The sequence below is a fragment of the Dermacentor silvarum genome, chromosome 1 (genome assembly GCF_013339745.2).
Source record: "Dermacentor silvarum isolate Dsil-2018 chromosome 1, BIME_Dsil_1.4, whole genome shotgun sequence".
NCBI lineage: Eukaryota > Metazoa > Arthropoda > Arachnida > Ixodida > Ixodidae > Dermacentor > Dermacentor silvarum.
Window position 1 is genome coordinate 53,681,532 of NC_051154.1, and position 21,846 is coordinate 53,703,377.

Below are 21,846 nucleotides of genomic sequence, written 5' to 3' on the forward strand. Positions count from 1 at the left end.
AGGCGTCGCACTTGCGTAATGATAGTTCCCTCGCTTGCCGGCTTGATGAGGCTAGGTAAGTCATCATTCGGAATGGCAATGTCGATGTCATAAATTACACCTGCTATGGATGTATCGTCAATCGGGATAAAGGGGCGCATTTTGATGCCGCCTAGCTCCGTGATTGCTTGAAGTTTTCCAAGCGCACTCACGTTGTACACGTCTATGGCGAGTATATTCTTCCGCGGGTTTATTCGGATGTCCTTAATTTGATCTGGCACCGCACATTCCAGAAAAATGGATAGGGCTTGCCTGTTCAGCAGCCGTAGGTTACTTGAGGGTTCTTCCGGCATAAAAATGATGACGTGCGGCCAGCGCGCAGGCCTTGACTTCACAGTCGTTGTACTCGCAGGAGTTGACGGCGATGTGTTGACGATCTTTCTCTTCGCCCTCTTGCTTCGGAAGGGTATGAAGCTGTCGTCGGATGAGTCGTCTTCCGACACAGAGTACAGCTCGGTGTCTTCGGTGTCGCTGGGGGAGCCAACTCGCTTCCTTGCGGTTGACGGCCGTGATGACTGCTGGCCAGGCGGGCCTCTGGAATGCTCCGCGTCCATGGCCGCAAGACGGGGAGGCGAGGCACCTCAAAAGGCGAAGATTTCACCAAAAATTCAGAGAGCACAGAGACTAGTGTTCTATCAAGAAGACACTTCGTCGTCGTTCCTCCGTCGTTCGCCGCCAGCATTTCCCGGTAAACATCAGGGCTGCATAAGCGACATTTGCCGGGAACCGTGACAAGCAGTCAGAGATCTTTAATGCTATCGCATTCCACTTTTAAAGGCGAAGATTAACCGTCCTCCAAATGCCAAAATCAGTCCTGATTTTGAGGCACGCCGTAGTGGAGGGCTCCGGATTAATTTGGACAGCTTGGGGGTCTTTAACGTGCACTACAACGCAAGCACACGGGCGTTTTTGCATTTCGCCTACATCGAAATGCGGCCGTCGCGGCCGGGATTCGATCCCGCGACCTCGTGCTCAGTAGCGCGACGCCTTAGCTAACTGAGCCACCGCGGCGGGTCCCAACAAATAACCACGCAGAAAGTGGATGAAGTGGCAAAGAAACTACCGCGTAATAAAAGGCAGCCATTGGTCGCTAACCTACCTCACGGAAATCATTTATTGTGTTTAGCCACTCTCGATCGAATGCGAAAGTAACTGGCAAAATCTTTCTTTTGATTGTTATTTCTGTGCTCTTAGCGGCACATCATTTATCTCTTATAACAATCTTGTGTTGAGAAAAACTGAATGACTTCAAGTGGTTACAAAAGTTGTCCCCTTTGCGCCCGGTGCTCCATATGAGCATTTTCTCAAACCAAACTTGTGATGGTGTCCAAGTCTCTCTGCCCCTGCGGCTAACGGTGGAGCCGGTGGCCTTCTGTCACGCGCCGCGCGTGACTCGCCTAGCGGTTCGCTGAAAACGATTCGCGCACCATCAGAACTGTTGCTTGAGAAAGCGCTCACTCGCAATCTCGCTTTTGATTAAATACCAAAGCTAAAGGATGCACATATCAGAAAGAAAATACTCAAAGTACGATCAATTTCTTTTCTTGCTTTTGTCTTTTTTACGCGACCGTAACGCGTGTCTCGTGCCCTTGGTTTTCGTCCCCGTCGCTTTTAGCGCTTAATAGATCGCTATAGTATAGCGTATATCAGTAAACGCAAGGATCTAGCGTTAGCGTTAGCAATGCGCCCTCTCGCAAGTGACGTCATGGCCGGGACGCCACTGGCTCGGCTACCGGGCACGCTCGTTCGCTTCGTGCATGCCCGAGGTTTAGATCGCGCCAGCGGTACTTACTGAAGGATATTAGCGCGACAACGTTAAGGGTCCCGTGTCGCAGAAAATACGGTGGCGGCGTCGTAGCCGGCGTATAGGCGTCCCGTGAGCGAAAAATATTCTTTACGGCACCAAAGCTGTTCTTCTATCACTAAAGTTGTTCATACCTTGTCTTACACTGTTTACAAAGTTATTCCTCGGAATTTTGAGATGACAGACGACAAAAAAAAATGTCATGTAACAAAGCACCCACAGCGCATGCGTTTTACGTTAAAACTTCTCATACTAAAGTACTAAAAGTGCGAAACAACAACAGAACATCGGCCCTTGCAAGAGGCCGCGTTTACCAGAAAGCTCGCCTTCGTGCAAAGCGTTCGCCGCCAGCATTTCCCGGTAAACATCAGGGCTACATAAGCTGCATTTGCCGGAAAACGTGACAAGCACTCAGGGATCTTTAAATGCTATCGCGTTCCACTTTTAAAGGCGAAGATTAAGCGTCCTCCAAATTTTTTTCGGCTGCTTTCCGCTGTCACTGTTAGCTGCAGTTTATTTTTGGAAACTGCGTGAATAGTGAAGAATTGCGACTGGGATATCGCAAGCTATGTAAAGTTCAAGGGGGCTGTTGCTTTTACACTGCAAAGGTCTGCCGCGTCTGCTAATAAATTTTGTGTAAAAAGAACGTTTGCAAATTCAGCATGCAAGATATTCAATCAATCAATCAATCAATCAATCAATCAAAGCTTTATTTCAGTTTGCAATAGAGTGTGCGGAACTGGGGGTTTGAGAGAAAAAGCAGTCTACACGACCGCTTGACAAGGCTCTCGAACCCTTTTAACACATTGACAGCTGCGACAAAAGGAAGAAGGAAAAAAAAGAGAAAAAGTGTAGCAATAATAGGGTACAATATGTGTAATGCAATGAAATCTCTCGGACATTGTTAGTACAACAGTTGCGTATGTCATTATACAATGATACGTAGAACTTCAAATGCAGTAAAACATGTAGTGAATACTCGCATAATAAATACACAGTACGAAAAATATTTGAGTTAACATCAAACAGTGCAAAATTATATTTATAAAAGAAAATACGAATGCTCTATATTAAGTCAACAAGAACTAAGCCACGAATGAGTCTCGAATAGCATGAAATGACATATAGCATAAATTCTCATAGAATTCAGTGTATCAGTATTTAAGCAATTTGTACAACAACATAGCGAAACCATAGTTACACTCTTAATCTGGTTCCATATAAGTTCCAGTTAAAAAGGTGATTCACATATTTTTATCTGGATCGGAACAGTCGATAAGTGGAACGAGACATATAAGTGGATCTTATGTGGAACGTTCGTTCTGTTTTCTTTATGTTTATCGTTCTTATTTGGAACTCAGTAAAGGGGGGGGGGGGGGGGGGGGGCGGTGTTGTATGATCCAGTTATCGTTCCACTTAGATTCCAGTAACATTTCTAGAGCTTGCATGTTTTTTGCTTGTGTCTTGTTCCACATAACTGGTGCGCTGCAGTGAAGTGTGCATTGCACCACATATAAATTTGGCGCTCTTTGGGCGGAGATGCCCTTGGCCCATACACACATGGCATATAAAATTGCAGAAACTTACGCTGTATCTGTGAAGCTATCTTACAGCAGTTGACATTTATAAACTGCTAAGGAGGATATTTAGTGATGTTATTTTACATTAAAAAGATCCCTGTTCAACAACGCCGTAGAAAGATTAAACGACGCAAGCAAAGGATATATCTTAGCGAAAAGTAGAACTTGCAGGATCCTCTTGTCAGGTTGTCTGCGGCGCTCAAACGGCCTTTGCGAACCTGGTCTTGCTGTCACTAATTTCAGACGCGCAGTACACCAAAGCGAAGGTGTCATTGCCCTCTCATGTGCTTGTCTCAGTTTACGCTTCCGTTTCAATGACGAATGTTCACCAGCTAGCTCGTCTCTCCATTTTACTTCAGTGCGTCTAAAATCATCAATAACTTGGATTCTAGAAGGTCTGGCGTCTTTCGGTGCCCACTCTGCTGTTTGGACGAAGCCCATAACTGCCTGGGCTCAAGAATTTCTGGTGGACATCGCGCTTTTCTGGACACCTCGGTTATAAAATAATTCTTGAGGCTATCACGTGTTGTGCATTTGACTAACAAGTAGCACCATAGAAACAATGGCTTTGGTTCAACGTTCAGCCATTTGCGCGCTGTGGTCTAGTACGTACACAGTCTTCAACGCTTAAACAATAAGTCAATGACTACAGCCTTCAGCTATAATGCACCCTTGGGTCAAGTTGCGGCATATTGCGCATGCTTATACGCATGCAAGTGTGGTTGCATTTTCCGGCTCCTGGTAGCTCTTTGATTTCCACAAGCAAACAAAAATATCAGTTTGCAGGGAAAGGTCGACTGTATACGATTCAGAAGTGAGGAACGAAATTAAACTTAGAGAACTTAAAATACTTCGCAGTATCTGCAGTAAACTCTGTGTATTAATACTGATATCATAATATTTTTCTAAATTATGCACTTCAATAAAGGAAAGATTCGCAGTGTAAACATCGATTTCTTCATGGTAAATGTAGCGCACCGAATGACCCTTCCGTCTCCTGCTGCTCCCTTGTTTATTGTTTTTCTGCAGTGCTGGCCTTAAGGAGGAAAACAACTGTTTTGAAACGGGCCGGTGCTTTACTTTCTAATAAACTGTGCCACACCTTTCCCTGGCTGTACCGTGTACGCGAGTAATTTGTCATGTGTATATCAATGAGCGTCGCATTATATTTTTTTGGTAATGAACAGGCTTGCTGTGGTCAAGGAAACGCAGCAAATGAAGCAGCGTACATTTTACGCTTATTGTAAACAGCAACGCTGAAAAGCTTTCTTAAGACATTATGTACGGTTATTGCGCGCGCTCACGGCCAGCAGTGCGACACAACTTAAGTAGAAATTAACGTGTTAAGCGGTCTGCTAATATCTTTGTAAAATGCATTAACACCTGTATTACGTATATTGTATGTATTAAGTACAATAATATATATACTAACGTGTTAATAACTAAACACTGCGCCCTGAGGGCGCGCGGCGCGTTGTCATTTCCTTAAAAAAAAAAAAGAAAAAAAAGAAAAGAAACCCCGGCGACGGCCGCGCAGTTTTCACGCGCAGTACCGCGGGCTGGTCCCGGGCCACATCGCCCATACAATCGCTACCTCCAGATGCGCATGCGCGACGTCTGACGAGCTCTCCTCGCCGGCTCACCGGCGCCACCTTATCGCCGGCGCGGTTTACGTTGTGACTACAGTGTACTAGAAGAGTTGTTGTTCAGTTAATAGGCCCCTGAAGACTGTGAACAGGATAATTCAAGCCTACAAGTATGAAGGTCGCATAGGATGCACCCCGCGCGCCCCGCCCTAAAGCTTGAAGACGCCCTCATAGTTGCAGCTAGTAGGACCGTTTCGGACACCACTGTTCGACGTCGCCTGCGTAACATACTAACGTGCTTGCTGCACAGGTGACACGGACGCTTGCCTTCGGCCGTTGCCACGCAGCGACCCGGACAACGTGCAAGGTGTTTCTGCCAATGGGAGATCGAGTGTGAACGTGTGGGGTGCTGTTTCAAGATATGGTTTAGGGCCCCTGCAACGTATACGTGGACACTTATCGTCGGAACAATACTGCAACATTTTGAACAATGTGCTGTTGCCATATGCGAGCAGTTTATTCCCAGACGGTGATTACCTGTTCCAACAGGACCGGTCACCGATACACACGGCGCGGGCTGACGGTGGTGTGCGTCGGACATTTTGCGACGGTGTAACCTTTACGCGACGTCTGACGAGCTCTCCTCGCCGGCTCACCGGCGCCACCTTATCGCCGGCGCGGTTTACGTTGTGACTACAGTGTACTAGAAGAGTTGTTGTTCTAGTACACTGTAGTTGTGACACATGGGTGTTCTGTGGTGACACGCACAGTACAGCGGCGGCGCTTGCCGCGCCTGATGCGAACTGCAAGAAATGACGGTGGTGTGCTGTCGGACATTTTGGCGGTAACCTTTACGACGAAGTGGAGTGGTGGAGTTGCTAGGAGGCGCAAACAAAGGTCAGTGCTGCATATTTATGTGCTCATTAGGGTAGTTGTTCAGTGAAACCAAAAATATCATTATGTCGGGTAGGATTATTCCTACCCGAATTCAACTGTATTCAGTTGTATGTATTCAGTTGATTCAGGCACGCCTGCCAAACTCGCTCCACGAAGACAATTACTGCTTATATAGTCCGATAGCTTAATTTGAGTACCATCCCGGCGGATTTGTTTCCAGCGCGCGTAATAGAGCAATCTAAATGACGGAATGGTGGCAGTTTTTCCGCCAAATTGCGGATCACGAGGCAAAGGGCGAAAAGACAAATCGTGTTAATATGCTTATTTCGTCATTTACGCTGTCTTAAATTCTGCGCGGAAATTTTTTTCGTAGCGTGCAACTTCACTTTGTTTTGGCGAAACGTAATCGGTAAATGGTAATTCGCGTCAATTTGCGTGCTCGTTTCCCGGAATCCGCTGGCCATTTATGACTCCGACCACGTTGCTGGTTCGCGTGTTTCCCAGTAATCTGTATGCCCCCTTACAGTATGTTGCTTAGTAAGATATTGACGGTCGCTTTAGCTGACAGCAGTTGTGGATCTTCGCACCATGCGACCGCGTGTTTGCCGCTCGCGATCTCAGCGCGCTCACACGCTTAGCAATTTCCAAGCAAATTTGCCAGAGCTTGCGTCCTTGAACGTATCCGTATTTTTTTTAAACTTGTGGGTTATTCCCGCTGTTTTATTCTGCTAGGTAGCATGGATCTACAGCGCTTGCAAAACCGGGATCTTCGTCCCGGGAATATTTGTCCTTGCCGCTTGCGCGCACGTAATGCACCAATTAAGGAGAGAGCGCGAGTAAGATGCCATTCTGCATAACTGTTAACAGGGGCGGATCCAGGTTTTTTCTGAGGGGGGGGTCAGCTTCTGTCAATGATGATGATGATGATAGTAGCCTTTCTGATTTACCGAAATTCACCGTTTCTGCTCACGATAAACCCGCGTTTTATACGGCTAGAGCAACACCTGTAGCCCACCGTGGTGGCTCAGACAGCGTTGCGCTGCTGAGCACGAGATCGCGGGATTCGCGGCGGCCGCATTTCGACGGAGGCGAAATGCAAAAACGCCCGTGTGCTTGCGTTGTGGTGCACGTTAAAGAACCCCAGGTGGTCAAAATTAATCCGGAGCCTTCCACTACGGCGTGCCTCATAATCAGAATTGGTTTTGGCACGTAAAACCCCAGAAAGAGGAAGAAGACCTGTAGCGAAACCAGATATCGGTTTTCCGAGCTTATAGGAAAAGGACGTTACCCAATACAGCCATGTGATTGGCGGCTGTGCCTGATAATACCGGGTGTTCAAAACTAAGCTTTATGCTTTTCTTAAAATTAGGCACTGGGAGGCACACGAAGACCACCTGTGCAAATAAGTTATGTGGCCAGGGGGGCACAAAGTAAGATGATAATTATCGCTGTGAGCAGCCCAATTAACTAAAATTGAACAATTATTTTTGTCGACTGCAGTAAGTGGGTATGTTTGTATTGAAAACTTAGAGGCAGTCGTGTTTATTACTGCAGTGAATAAAAAGGTTATTATTCAATTTTAGTCAGTTCGGCTGCTGACAGCGATAATTATGATTTCACTTTGTGCCCCCCTGGCCACATGACTTATTTGCGCAGGTGGTCTTCACGTGCCTCCCAGTCCCTAACTTTAAGAAAACCATAAAGCTTAATTTTGAACGCCTGGTATATCTAGCGTGTATTGTTTCTTAAAATAAAATTTGGGATGATCTGTTGCAGGTTCGTTATAAATGCGTAAGCACGGGTCCGTCTTTGGAGTTTTGTTGGGACACCTTGTTTTCTTTAAGGAGATTCTATGGGTTCGGCTGAGACACCTTCGTTTGCTTTGGAGCTCCAACGCGGCAACCACTACGCTGGTTTACGATATGCGAATCGCCGCGTATGAAGACTCACGACGCCACCTACAAGAAGAACGATGCGGCGTAGTAGCCGAGAGCGCGAGCCAGCGTCTTCATGTTTTGTTTCCCACGCGACGCCATCCTTTTACACAAGGCGCGCATCTGCTCCCGTTTCTCTAACCACGCGACGCCATCCTAGGCGCGCGCGCTGGCGTTGGCCGTCACGCTCCCCCACTTCGCAGCCGCTGCTCGAGGCTTCGCCCCGCTCCGCAAGAACGCCCACTCAGATAAACGGATCCGGCTGCTTTGAGCCTCCTATGCTTAATGTACGACAATAAAACTGCGAAGTTACAATGAAAAACTTGTAGCGTACTGCGCTCGTACTGGATATTGTCAACGTGTAACTGTGATCACAATGAGTGCTACAGTTAAAAAAAAGTTGCCCATGCGGAGTTCTTAGTTTAGCTGTTAGTTGTTATTATTTATACAGGGTTTGTCCGAAAAGTAATGTCAGTACTGTCGATTAAAAAGAAACTATTGATCAGATCGGTACAACACAATAAAATGTTTCAGAATAGGCTCCTCCTGCGTCGTTACATTGCTTCTAGCGAGATTTTCAACCATCGAAGGCGTCACTGACAGTAGGCCTCCTTAGGAATGTCCTTTATAGCCTTGGTGCAAGCCTCTTCGACTTTGCCAACTGTCGCGAAATGTTGTCCTTTCATGGGAATTTAAAACGCAGAAAGAAGCCTGGGAGAGCCACGTCAGGACTGTAGGGCGGCTGGGGAACCATTGGCATCTTTCAATCGGCCAGGAAGCGGGTCACGAGGAAGGCGGTGCAGGCTGCATGGTGCATTGTCATGGTGAAGTTTCCAATCGCCCCCGATATCAGGCCGGGTGCGATGAATCCTTCATTTGAGTCGCTTGAGCACTTTTGACCTTTGACTTGCTAATTCTGGCCTTCTTGGGGCGAGGGGACGCCGATCTGTGCCACTTGGCACTTAGCCTTTTTGTTTCGGGATCGTATTCAAACACCCAAGTCTTGTCACCTGTGATGACATTGTACAAAACGTGGGGGTCACATTCGCACAAGTTCCCAACCTCCTGGCACGTTTCAACTCGGTTCGATTGTTGGTCGTCCATTAACATTTTGCGCGAGATCTTCGCGCACACTTTTCGCATCTGAAAATTATTCGTCAAAATCTTGTGAACGGTACTTTTTGGAATGTTTACTGTCTGTGCCACTAAACGGACACTCAAACGAGGGTCTGAGTACAAAAGATATCTCTCGCGGGCGTCACATTTTCGTCGGTGATGGTGGTTGATGGCGGTACAGCGCGGGCTTCATCGCTGAACTCTTCACAACCTTCTAAAAAGACCCTGTGCCCCAGGTAAACTTGACGTTGTGACAAACAATTATCACCAAAAGCTGCCTTTATATTAGGAACAGTTTCCTCTGCAGACTTGCCGAGTTTCGCACAAAACTCGATGGCGGTCCTTTGTTCCAACGAGCGCTGCATTACGGCTTGCACGGTAAATGAAAATGAGTTGACGAAAAAATGCCAGGCCTGCGCGGCACACGCAGCACAGTCACAGCGTAAGCTAGAGGAGCGTTTCGACAGTACTACCTAGTAATTTGAGTGAATGCGTCAATAACGCGCTTGGGACGCCGTCGCGCATGCAAGCCGACGCATTCCATCGCCGATGGCTAGCGCCGTTCGGCCCAGCCAAGCGGCGGACAATGCAACTACGGCTGTCACATTCGCTCCCACTGCAACGCGCCCGACGCGGCCTGCTTGGGACTCCGTCGCGCGTGCAAGCCGACGCGTTCCATCGCCGGCGGCATCATCGCGACCAGAAACTGCTATTGGAATGAGCCCATAACAGCTTACGCTGTAAAACCTTGTCCTTACTCTCCAGATGGTCGCAGACGACTGAGCGACCGCGCGTGCGTAAGCTAACTTCCCCCTACACCAATGCCAACTGGTCTTAGCGCGCTGCGACGTATAGTCGCTTCACAATATAATCACTGTGTCACAGACCCCGGTGAACGAGGTGCAGACGCCGGACTAAATTCCAAAGCCGAATTATCAGCTTCCGAAAATAATCCCACGAAAGCAAGGACAATTAAGAATGGGCCCTCTGGTGCGCCAGCGAACGCCAGTTGCTGTCCAAAGACCGAGTCAGAGCCCAGAGTTGTCAAAACACAACAAAATATATTCTTCACACAAGGCAGTTACACACAAACTTGCACACTTAGGCTAGACACAACACAATACAAATCAGATGGGTATTAAACACAAGAAAATAATTCACGACAAGCACTAAGAGTCCAACACGTAAAGTACAAAATAAATAGGAACACTAAGTGTCCAATCGTATTCACCGTGCTGGTTGGTCTTGGAGTCGGACGATCTCGGCGTAACTTGGGGGCAAATCTCGAAGAAGGAACTTCTTCCGGAAATGCAGACGCTCGATAAACTCGTCGACTAGCTTGCCGGGGAATCCCCTTCTTCCGCAGACGCTCGGTCTTCACGTTACATCACTTCACCGGTGCGGACTGTACTCCTTAATTCCCGGATTCCTACTAAACGATTCTCGCACGGCGGTTATATAGCTTCCACAGGTGTTCTCGAACATTCTTATCGGTGTCATGATCTCGTAGCATTGCCAAAGCTTGGGAAGCTTCTACTCTTTTCTCGTACCTTCGACCGCCGCTTTCGGAACATTCTCGAGGGGGGGGGGGGGGGGGTGATGACTCATGCTGTTGGCGCGCGCGCTCACGCTGTAGTTATGTCTGTCGACTCGCCGGGTGAGAAGGTGTCTCGGCGCGCGCGTGTGCTCCCTCTCTCTGGTTAACGTCGCTTCGTCGAGGCTCTTGCAGACGTTTCGGCGCCGTGGTTCGCGTTGTTGTTTGAGGCGTATGGGCTCTCCCCCTCTGTTGAAGTTGCCGCGGGGCCGGCGTGTTCTTTCGCTGGCTTGCGTGATACGCGGCGCGCGCTTGGATTACGCGCTCTTTTGTGACACACTGACATTACTTTTCGGACAAACCCTGTATATGAACACTTCAGCAAGTGATCTCTTTCATAAAGCAGGTTGGTCGCGGAACCGATGACAGCCAATGAGGCAACCGATGACACCCCACGGGGCAACTGAGTTGATCAGGCGCGAAGGCACTCGTGCGGACATCGGCGTGCTTGGCAAAACGGACGTCTCCTCGTTCATTCGACGCCACCGACGGGACGAGTAAGGCACCGCCGGCGCCAGGAGGTCTAGGTGTTCATGAGAAAAAATAACTACAGCAACTTCGCAACACAACACCCCGACGGAATACAAGTAAGCTTGTGAGCGAGCTAGCTTTACTTCCACGTGGCTGATATCACTGGTACTCGCGAAAAATACTTTTGAAGAATGCTAGTGGCCATATTTTTTTGCGACAGGGCCGTCCCGCTGTCAGCGAGGGGCCGATGCGGAAATCTGAGGGAGGGGGGGGTCAGGACATCCGGACATCCCCCCTGGATCCGCGCCTGACTGTTAATAATGGTTCAATGCGTTGGCGGCCGCACTGCCTAGGTTTGGCTGTGTACGTTAGGTAGTTTCTTGTTTCTTCCAATGCCGCCGGCCTTTTCAGATCTTATGTCCACGCCACCCTTAGCTTGCTCCCTGACGTAGAGAAATCTAAGGGACAGTGGTTGTCGTAGCAGTAGCGTAAGTGCACGCTGCTGTCGCTTCATAATATAACTCTTTTGGGGCAGCTTAGATTAGTTAACAAAAACATTTCATTGGTGGAGGGATGAAAGTGAGGAACGCATGCCTGGGGGCCTGGTATCACCGTGCCTGGTATTCAGAAATTGTGCCGCCATTTCTATGCCGTTGATGTCAGTTCTGGTTGCACGACAGAATAATTGCCTACAACGCGTACGTGCTGAATAAGTTCTTACATCATGATGTGCCCACAAAAATTATGCCATTTCTGCGCGTCCTCAAACTTAATAATCTGCAAACGTAGCTACGTTCTCAGTTCGACAATAACCTGTGCAGAAACCGAATATCGCTGTGCCCACTTGGATAGTTTGTGACAAATATTCCTGCTTTTGTATGAAAAATAAAAATGAAACCATTATTTCCAGTCTCTACGCGAACCCTTCGCGTCATGGCTGTGGTATGCACTGTGGACGCATGTAATAGGCATGTATAGTTATGATTTGTGAGAAACTTATGCAGCAGCCTAATCCATCAGCAGTTTATAGTTTGGTTGATGCCACCACGTAGGGTCAGAGTCAGAAGTCAGAAGTGGTTTTATTTGGGCATTGAATGAATTACAAAATATGTCTATACAGAAGGAGGTCCCATAGTCGGAGACTGAATCGGGACCTTCTACAGTAGTTAATGTAGAAAAATTAATTAAAGCAGCAAACAGCAGTAGCGAAAACAAAAATAATATGGATTGCAGACAAAACAAAGAAATTGAGAAAGAAAAAAAAGAACAGCAAAAAAAAAAAACAGCAATAATTAGACAGGATAAGAAACAAAAGGTAATTCAACACATCTAAGCAGTTGTCGGATGGTTACAGGGTGAAAAGTAGTGAAAATAAAAAAAGAAGTCGCATCTATTTTCACCAATGTAAAACAACCCCTGATGAGTTGTTTCTTCGATAAAAGGTTGTGAACTACTTGGCATGATAGGGAGCGGGACAACAAAAGGAAGTAAAAAGAAGTAACCACAATTACGCAGAATATGACATGGATGTTAAGAAAGTTTTCACTTCTTTTTTGAATTTGCCAATTGATTGTGAGGTTTTGATTGCATTTTGTATATATACCTAGAGGATAAGATTTGGACACACCTTTGTAACATAAATTTTACTCCACAACACAAAATTTATCACATCCTGTGACTTGGAACCAGTGGCGTAGCCAAGGGGGGGGGTTGGGGGGGTTCAAACCCCCCCCCCCCCGAAATTTTTTGCACCCCCCCCCCCCCCCCACTAACCCACCCTTTTCTCTCGTCGCTTCGCGCTGACATATTTCAAGAAACCGGTGCTACTTTCACACTTTCATTCCTGGGCGCTTCCGTTTGGGTTGGTAATTTACAGCGAATCGTGTCTGCATATGGAAAAAAACTGTCACGGTGTTTGTCAAGGCCTTGACACTCTATCAGGTTTTGGGCGCGAATGTGGCGGCCGCATTCTGAAACAAGAAATGCGCAACAAATGCGCAACAAATGAAGCAACAAATGCGGCAGCCGCATTTTAGATGAAGGCGAAAATGCTCGAGGCCCGTTTACTTAGAGTTAGGTGCACGTTAAAGTCCCCAGGTGGTCAAAATTTCCGGTATACATTTGCGCCGCTTCCCTTCAGGTGCCGGTTAGGCCGCGTTCGCGTAGGAACTTGGTCTCGAAGCTGTCGGAAGCGGCAAAATCTTGCAAAAATCCCGCCCGTCTAGGCGGCAAAACAGGCAGAAAAACAGGCGGCGAGCCAAATTGGTCTCGGACCGATTTTTTCGCCATGGCGAAGCGGAAACGCGGCGGAAAGTCGTTCTGCTCGACCGGAAGCTACACTAGCATGTAAACTTCCGGTCGTAAATTGAACATGGCACCAAAAGTGTAGGCTGTAATGCTGATCGACGCGATCAATAACCACCCCTTGCTCTACGACAAGAGTGGCACTCAAACGTACTGTCAGCAATACTCGCGATAGTATTCAACGTCGCGCGACAGGAGGTGCGGCAACGAAGCCTTGGCGTGACCCAACTTCTCACACTTTTGCAAAGCCAGGCGAACCCACCACTGCCGTTTCCGAGGTTTTCTTGTCTTCCGTTTATTCATTGTCCATTTCTAGAAAACAAGTAGGTAGAAGTTAAAAGCCATTTCTTCTTCCACTTCCATGGAAGACAATAGTTAGGCAGATTCCTCGTTGGCGCTCCATAATTCTCCTCGCACGTGCACGGTATGTTGCAGAAGTCGCGGGGCGCTTTTCTCGTCGCGACGATAGATTGGGAGCGTAGGTCTCACGTAGGACGCGCAGGCTTCGGCGAGCCTCAACACAAGGGCCAGCCCGGGTTTTAGCTTTGGTGTTCCCGTTGCCGCTTTCGTGTCCTGGAGGCGCCGAAAATAATACGAAATGATGAAATGTTATTACAACTTGTAAATAAAAGCTATTAAAGAAATATAATCAGCGCCTATAGGCAGCAACCTGTGACACAGCGCTACCGCGCCCGTGTGAGGAGAATTACAGAACGCCAACGAGGAACTTACCGAAGGTCGCAGATGACACGCGAAATTGCGCAAGATGATCACTTTTGATGACGGGTGGGTCAGTGAATGAACATACCGCTCGAAATAATGCGATAATGAGCGCCACCAGGCCGACAAACGTACGCAGACTAGATGGATGTGGACGAAAGCGGCAGCGGCGGCCGCGGTGGTAGCAAAACAAATGTGAACTTGGACATGCGCAGAAAAGATTTTCCGGCCGCTTTGGCCTCTCCACCCGCTTGCCGCTTCCCAAATGTGAACGTAGCTATAGTCTGCAGCGCAAAACGTCTCTCGTTTGCGATTGCGCCCCTACGGAAGGCTGGTAGTTACTGTTGTGTTGCTGAATCCCAAACCAGCAATTACGAAAGGCTGGTAGTTGCTGTTGTGTTGTGGAATCCCAAACCAGCAATGTACACACGAAAGGGTTGATGCCAGCAGTGAAATTCCACCGACTCGCAACAGAATGCACGAAACAGACAGCCGACAAGCATGGATTACTGCTGTGCGCAGTACAGCGTAAGTAAACTCTCGTTGCAGGCGCTGACAGTTCTCGTCGGAGTTCACGCGTCCTGAGAAATTGATTATGTGCACTATGCACTGAACAAGACCGGAGTTCATTCCTGCATCACTAGTACACCAATCAGTCGAGATTCTGTGAGGTATAAGGCCGCTTCCTGTTTGCACCGGCCTAAGTGAAGCAGAAATGACTCGCACGCACTACTTAAAATGCGTACACATGCCATAACTATGCAGTGCGGTGAAATATTCTGTACAATTCTGAATCTGTTGACGTAAAGGCAAATGACGGCTGCACGCTTGCACACAGCGGAAGACACAGCGGCCCATGCACTTGCCGCAGGAAATGCAAGGCGACGAAAGCTTCGTAAAAAAAAGCATTACTCGTTTTTGCGCGTATTTAAGTTTTCTAGCGCAAAGACGCAGCGAACAAGCTATTGCTATGGGAGTAGGTATAGCCTGGTAACACGTGCATTTTCACATGTATAGCCGTCCTTGACCTGTGAAACGCACTTCGCCCTGACGAGGACGACGCCATCTACGCTTAACGGAGATTAACAATTAATGTCTTCTCCGATCGGGCGGGTCGTCTCAATGATGCGTTTTCGAAGACTGGTCCATTCAGTGGTGCGACGAGAGGCCGTTGCTCCAAACGCCCACTGTACCTGTCGTACTTACTGTATTTTACTGAGCTTACATTACTTTTTACTTAATTTCTTCACAAGCACACATTGTCACGCACACACGCGAGGGGGGGGGGGGGGGGGTCCCATGTCTTTGATATACATGCATAGAGTGTGCTTACACTACCGATACTGATTATCGATCACGTCACGTCACGTAGTGGAAAGCAGACGCTTGCCCCCCCCCCCCCGAAAAAAATTTCTGGCTACGCCCCTGCTTGGAACTGTAATGTTTATACGTGGTAGCAGCATTCCAAAAACACATCGTGAATACATTCGTTATGTATTTTGTTATGTTAGATGTATAATACCATATTTATATATGAGCACTCGATTCCCACATAATCTGGAAAGGCCACTAGCATGTCAGGTATATACCGCCATTTATTTCAACGTTGACTCATGCTATTTCAGAAAGCATTCTTTCGATCTGTGAGTGCAACGAGGAAAACGCGGCTGCTTTGGATGAAAAAGTATCTGAGAAGCCTGCAGAAAGTGACCACGCTTCCAGCAACCCAATCCCTTGTCCTGATGCACTACTTGAACTGAAGGTGAGAATTTAGTTTTTCAAAGGCCTTGTTCAAACATTGCCTGACAACATGTTAGTTACCTCTATGGTGAAAGTGGCAGCTGACGATATTATGCTTATAAGCAACCACCTGCTACTTCTTGCATTGGTAAACCATTTTTCGGCAGGCAAAGTGTGATATCTTGTGGAACTACTAGATGTTAACAGGTATTGAGGGTTGTGCTGGTTGTCAGTCCAAGCATTTATGCCTATTGACCGCAGCTGTGGCAGACAAGAAATGTAAGGAACGCCTGTGCTGCTACTCAATTTGGAAGCTGCACTTTTGTAAAACAATTTGAGATTCTCGAATGAAAGTGCTTTATTGGCTCACTGCCTTTACTTCCTGTGTTGTGCCCCGGCATCATTTCCTTAGGCTCTAGGTTACAAACAGGAGGATTTTGTATTTATTTTGTTGATGTGCTGCTTGCCATCTCTTCAACTATGCTATCAATTTTCATTTATGTGCATATATTTATCTGCGCTCAGGTGGAATGCATTTAGCCATTTTAGGTGTTAACGTCAAGCGTTTTTTCATGGATATTACTATGTGTGGTTTGTCAGAAGCACAAAAACGTAGCTTATTTTATAATCTGTGCTTTGATGATGTGTACAGTTCTTTATTTATCGGCTTTGATTTTTTTGCCTATGCAATTGAGGACATGGTCACAGATCCCTTTTGCAAGGACCTTGGGCGAACGAAAATGCTTTTGGCCGCAACTGCAGAGGCCCACAGCTCCAATGCACCAGATGATTTGCCATCATACTTTTTAAATCCGGATGTGGTAAGATCACTTATGTTTTTCAAATCGTGTGGATCTGCTCTGTAAGGTTAAGAGTGTGTTATTTTGTTAGCTGTGATTTATGTTTAGTCAGCTGTGCTCTGTCGGTAGCATTTGATAAATGATAAAAAGTGAGTGGTCAATAACCATACCGGCTCGCACTTTATAACCCTTAACACTGGTGAAAAGGCATTCCTGTAACAATGAATGTTGAAAGATGTCATCTAAGTCAAGATGAATATAGAATCAACTCCGCTGCTTGAGTAGTTGTGTAAAGGTGATGTTTTCTCTCATCGTATTGTTCAGCAGAATTAAAGTATTTGAAGCTATCCTAGGGCCTGTTTTTGTTTCATTGGGCCATAAAGTCACTCAATGTGCATTTCTTTCAGCTTGGCTTAGAAGCAGAAATAAGGTTTAGAGACACAATGGAGGCTGTGGAGTTGGCCAAGCTAAGCAAATGCAAGAGATTTTGAACCGGGGAAGTCTGATGGGGAAGAATTTGTTCAACCCAAGAAGGCTGATGCTGCAGTTTTTACTATGCTAAGACGGCACTTTCTGATCTCTTGAATAAAAAGGGAGGGATAAAAGAACTTCAGGGGCTGTAGTTCCGTACACAAAATACCTAAAAAAGGTATGGAAAGGTGAATTTCAAATCACACTTTTAAAATCATGTTTTACCTGTAAGTTACGTTAAGCATCATAACAGCACTACAAAGCACATAATGGAGTAAAGAGGACATTTATTTGTAGTGGGAAAGTGCATGAAGTGTGAAGTGCGCAAAGATTAAGATATTGTTTGGTTGGTAACTAACAATCCATCAAGGCTGGAAAAGCCAATTGATGCTCATGTCATTCAACCAGAAAAGTGTAATGCTTTTTCCAGAAATAAAGCACCGATTCCATTCACACTAAGAAATCGTCGATGCGGCATGCTCATAGAATTTTTGTGCACACTGGCACCTTTTGCAGGTTTGAAAGAAAGGAAACCACGAAATTATAGTGAAATAAATTATTAGTTTTATAAAAAGGGTATCATCACGAACACCACAATTTAAAGCCATTGTGTTGTTAAAATTTGCTGCTTCTCTTTTCTTTAAAGGCACAAGAACTTGGCAACAGGTGTCCACCAGGCCCATGCGTTTTGAAAGAGAATGGCAACTTCAAAATTGCCTGCAAGGAAAACATTGTGGCGTTACCACCTGCATCATCACCTGAGAAGGCAGTCATCCTCCTGTTGACTGTATATTTTATTCTAAATCTGTCATACACATACGCTTTTTGACAGTTTTTGGTACTTGTGCAGGCAGTTGTTGTGAAGGCTGAGCCATTTGACAGTGGCTTGATGCCATTTAAGGTAAAGTCTCTGTTGAAAAACATGAAGCGGTCAGGCCTAATATTGACGTGCTGTTCGGTAGGTAGAAGCAGCATGTCAGCTGCAACATTGTGACATCGTGCGTTCTTTTATGATTTTTTATCACCGAGGCAAAGCGCTGGCTGCAGGTTTCAAGGCTGGCTTGTTTTTTTTTTCTTTTTGTTTTTTTTTTAAAGGTATCTCACTTGTATTTTTCAAGGCTAAGTTGTTTGTTATTTATAGATTTCTCACTTGTTTTCCGGAGTCTCTTACCTTTATATTTCGCTGTTGCCTTGTTGACTTTAAAATGTGCAACATGCTTCCAGATACATTTGGGGCATAAAAGTTTATAAACATTAACACTAGCTTTCAAGGTAGTGTTTGGGATGAGTGATACCAAACTACACAATGCTGGGGCAACTAACCTGCCTGGAGTGGGAGGCTTTTTCAGGGGCTTATAAAGTGTTTTGGTCACAATTAGCTTTGTATTATACATACATCTATTATCTGCCTACTGTATTGTTTCTAGTGTTCATGTTTTTATTGTGATATTTGCCACATGCTTCTGGCAAGTTTTTGTGTGCAAATGTTTCATTGTTTATTTTGGCTTGCACTGTCTTTTCCCTTTAATAACTTATCCACTACATTCTTCATTGGGCTTGTCTTAATTCAACACTGTAAGCCCATTTTTTAAGCCTTTTTCATAAAATTCTTAGAGTACTGAATTATTTTGGAACAGGGATGCGTAAACTCGGTAAATGGCATATGGCTACTTCCGCATTTCAGTTACCTTATTTCCTGTGATAAGCCAGCTTATTCTATAGCCTTGTTTAATGTTTCTTTTTTCCATAGCCGATGTGCAAGTTTATTTGAATGTGGTGCACTTATGTCTCGGGCCATTTTTCTTACCCACTTTTTTAATATAGGCGCATACACGTGAATGCCACTTAATGCCTGGTCTCTCTTCTTTTTGGTATTTGTTCCTTGTTGACTAGTCATTTTCTATGACATTTGAGACACGTCTTCAGTGTATGCAATACTGCCAGTCAATAAAGTTGGCTCATGTTGAGAAGCATTGTAATAATTTGTTTCATATGTGTTTTAATTTAGGTACCATGTTTCTTTTATATGCAGCTAAAGGCCAGAACAGGATCCGGCAGCCGAAGCCAAGGTTTCCACTGTGCCATTCCAGGTACCTCAAAGCTACTTTTATATAGAACTGTGCTCTAATAGGCAACTAGTTGGGAACTGTCGGGGACCACACTACTGCAAAATTTCTACTTTCCAATAGTTGGTATCACTGCAGGCCACATGCCAAGCCAACTTGGCATATGACCTCAGTTTGTTCTGACAGGGGAAGGCAAAAATATTGCAGAAGTGGGAACCCATAGACAGCTTCCTAACTGTCTATTAGAACATTGTTTTATATAAAAAGCAGGTCTGAGAGTACCTGGAACGGCGCACCTGATATATCCATCACTATTTTATTTGGAACAGGGTTCCATATACTCTTATGTGGAACCACGATCCACATAATTGATAAGTAAAAATAAGTCGTGCACTGTTCCATCTACTTTTTAAAGTATGTGGAACGTGGTTCCAAATATATAAGTAAGAACTTTTTTGCAAAAAAGTTCCAGCTACTAAGTGGATCTTAAGTGGATCCTAAGTGGATCCAAATTAAGAGTGTAGTTCTGCATCAGGGTAAGATATAAGTATGTCGTTTTCTAGTTTCATATGGCGTAATATGCGGGGTAAGCTTTACTATGTGATTAAGGAACGGTTCATTTTTTGCTATCGTTCTTTTTTTTGTAAGAACAGGCAAACCTGTCTGTATTCAAACTATTTAGGCCAACAATTTTATATTTCAGGCGTAGGGGAAGTGTTGGGGCATCATACGAGGTATCGGCAATTATCCGGAGCATTTTCTTTTTCTGAAGTACAAATAATTTCTGAATATTCGAAGCAGTGGTGTTACCCCAGACTAGAAAACAGTAATTTAGGTACGAGTAAAAAAAGCGTAATACAAACTTAGCTTACTCTTGACGGGTAAACTATGCCTGTTGCGTGAAAAAATTCCAACAAATCTGGAAAGAGTATTGCAAGTTTTATTTATGTGAGCGTCCCATGTCAGTGTCTGTGTCTATGATGCTTCACTGAAAACATAACATTTCCTTAGTACTTAGTTATGGCAGGCATTGCATGCATTTTACACGGAACCACAATCTTGGTATTTGGTGTTCACTTTATCAATCCGTGTGCTACAAGGATGCTGTGCCTGCGAAGTTTTCATCGAGATTCTTTCTGGCGAGTTGTTCTCGAGTCACTGGGTGTCTGTCACTAGGTATGCGTCGCTGTTCAATGCAACACTTTGACGCAAGTGTGGGTCACTGAGAACGTGCCGTGCTTGAATGAAACTCGTTGACGCCTGCTCGGGTGACTGTATGTGTGCCACATGGTATGTGCTTGCTGTTCATTGACTGCAAGAAATACTTCAAAATTGCCCTTATGGCCATTTGTCACCACCAGGTTTCAAGGGGATGCCAATAAATCATCATCATCGAAGCGCAAGAGAGGAACGCAGCTGCAGTACGTATGCCTGAAACATGACACGTATCGGCGGTGGTGTGTCGCTACATTGCATCAATGCTAATTGCATCACCATCGACAGTCATCCTGAGATGGCTTCTGTCGGATTTTGTTATTCCTCTTCCTTTAAAATCTTCCTGCAACACTTTTATACGCAACGGAGGCTTTCAAGGCGAAGGCTTCTTTGTGCCGAGCTCGAGGTTTGGCCTTAGTCGTCGTTTCCTCGCCGAATATGTTAGTGGATAGATGGACAATCTGAATCTGAAAGTGACCACGTCAGCAGTCGTTGACGTCATTAACTCAAAGATACTAAAAACAGGATATTAGCCTCGAGTAAAATATTATATCATGCATTCCGGCAATCGCTATTGACAGGAAAGCTTCCCCATGACAGGAAAATCGTGAAGGTCGTTCCCATCTTTAATGTGGCAATAGAAATCGACCCCTGAATTACAGACCAGTTTCACTGACTTCCATGTGCTATAAAATGCTAGACCATATCATCGCCTCCCATATTTGCAATTATGTAGAGCATAATACTTTCTTCTATGCAAATCAACGTGGATTTAGGAATGGTTTATCGTGCGATATCCAACTATTTGAGTTCACGACTGAATTGCGTTTTAACTTGGACAAAAACTTACGAACTGCATGCATTTTTAAAGATTTGTCAAAAATCTCTTCAACGCGTAGCTCACTGCTGACTAATTTTTATACTAGCTTATTTCTGCTTTGATTTGCTAACGCTATTTTAACTACTTTATCTTATATTAACGACTTACCGAATAACGTATTGTCACGTGGTAGTGACGGTCAAGAACTAGCAGAAAGGCGAAACTGACTCTTCATTGGGCGCACCTGTGCCCCGAAAAACGGGCTACACTCAAAGCGGATCCGGTCGCCGAAAGTGATCTGTGGCGTGGGAAGCCCTTTCCCCCTTTCTTTAGCTTTTCCTCCCCGCGACACACCAAACGACCCTGACTGGTCGCGCGCGTCACGTGATCTGGCGCCGGCGCAACTCGAATGTGCCGCCCCGGTTTGCTTCCTTCCTTTCTTTCTTCTCCCTTGATTATACTCGCATATCCCCGGCTCAACCCGCATATGCAATGCGGCTATGCGCCACACGTGATTTTATAACCGTTAATCGTGACGTAATTGAGGAGCATGTGATTTTACTGATGTCATGGCCTCTCAGTCATGTTAGTAATACATACGTCCCCTTCCATGCCAATTTTGGTATTGTGAACTAGACGCGGGTTTTCGATAGGATTTTAGCGTGGCACCACCACCATCACCGCCGCCG

The 21,846-nt window shown here is 45.8% G+C and overlaps 1 long non-coding RNA gene and 1 pseudogene across 1 annotated transcript; one reads left to right on the plus strand and one right to left on the minus strand.

Moving 5' to 3' along the window:
• Nucleotides 1-2,997: 2,997 nt before the first annotated feature.
• On the minus strand, nt 2,998-21,769 carry LOC125942845 (uncharacterized; annotated as a pseudogene).
• On the plus strand, nt 5,795-17,785 carry LOC125945847 (uncharacterized). Its single transcript, XR_007467161.1, has 3 exons — nt 5,795-5,906; nt 15,671-15,807; nt 17,703-17,785. It is a non-coding gene; the product is annotated as an uncharacterized LOC125945847 (long non-coding RNA).
• Nucleotides 21,770-21,846: the final 77 nt, after the last annotated feature.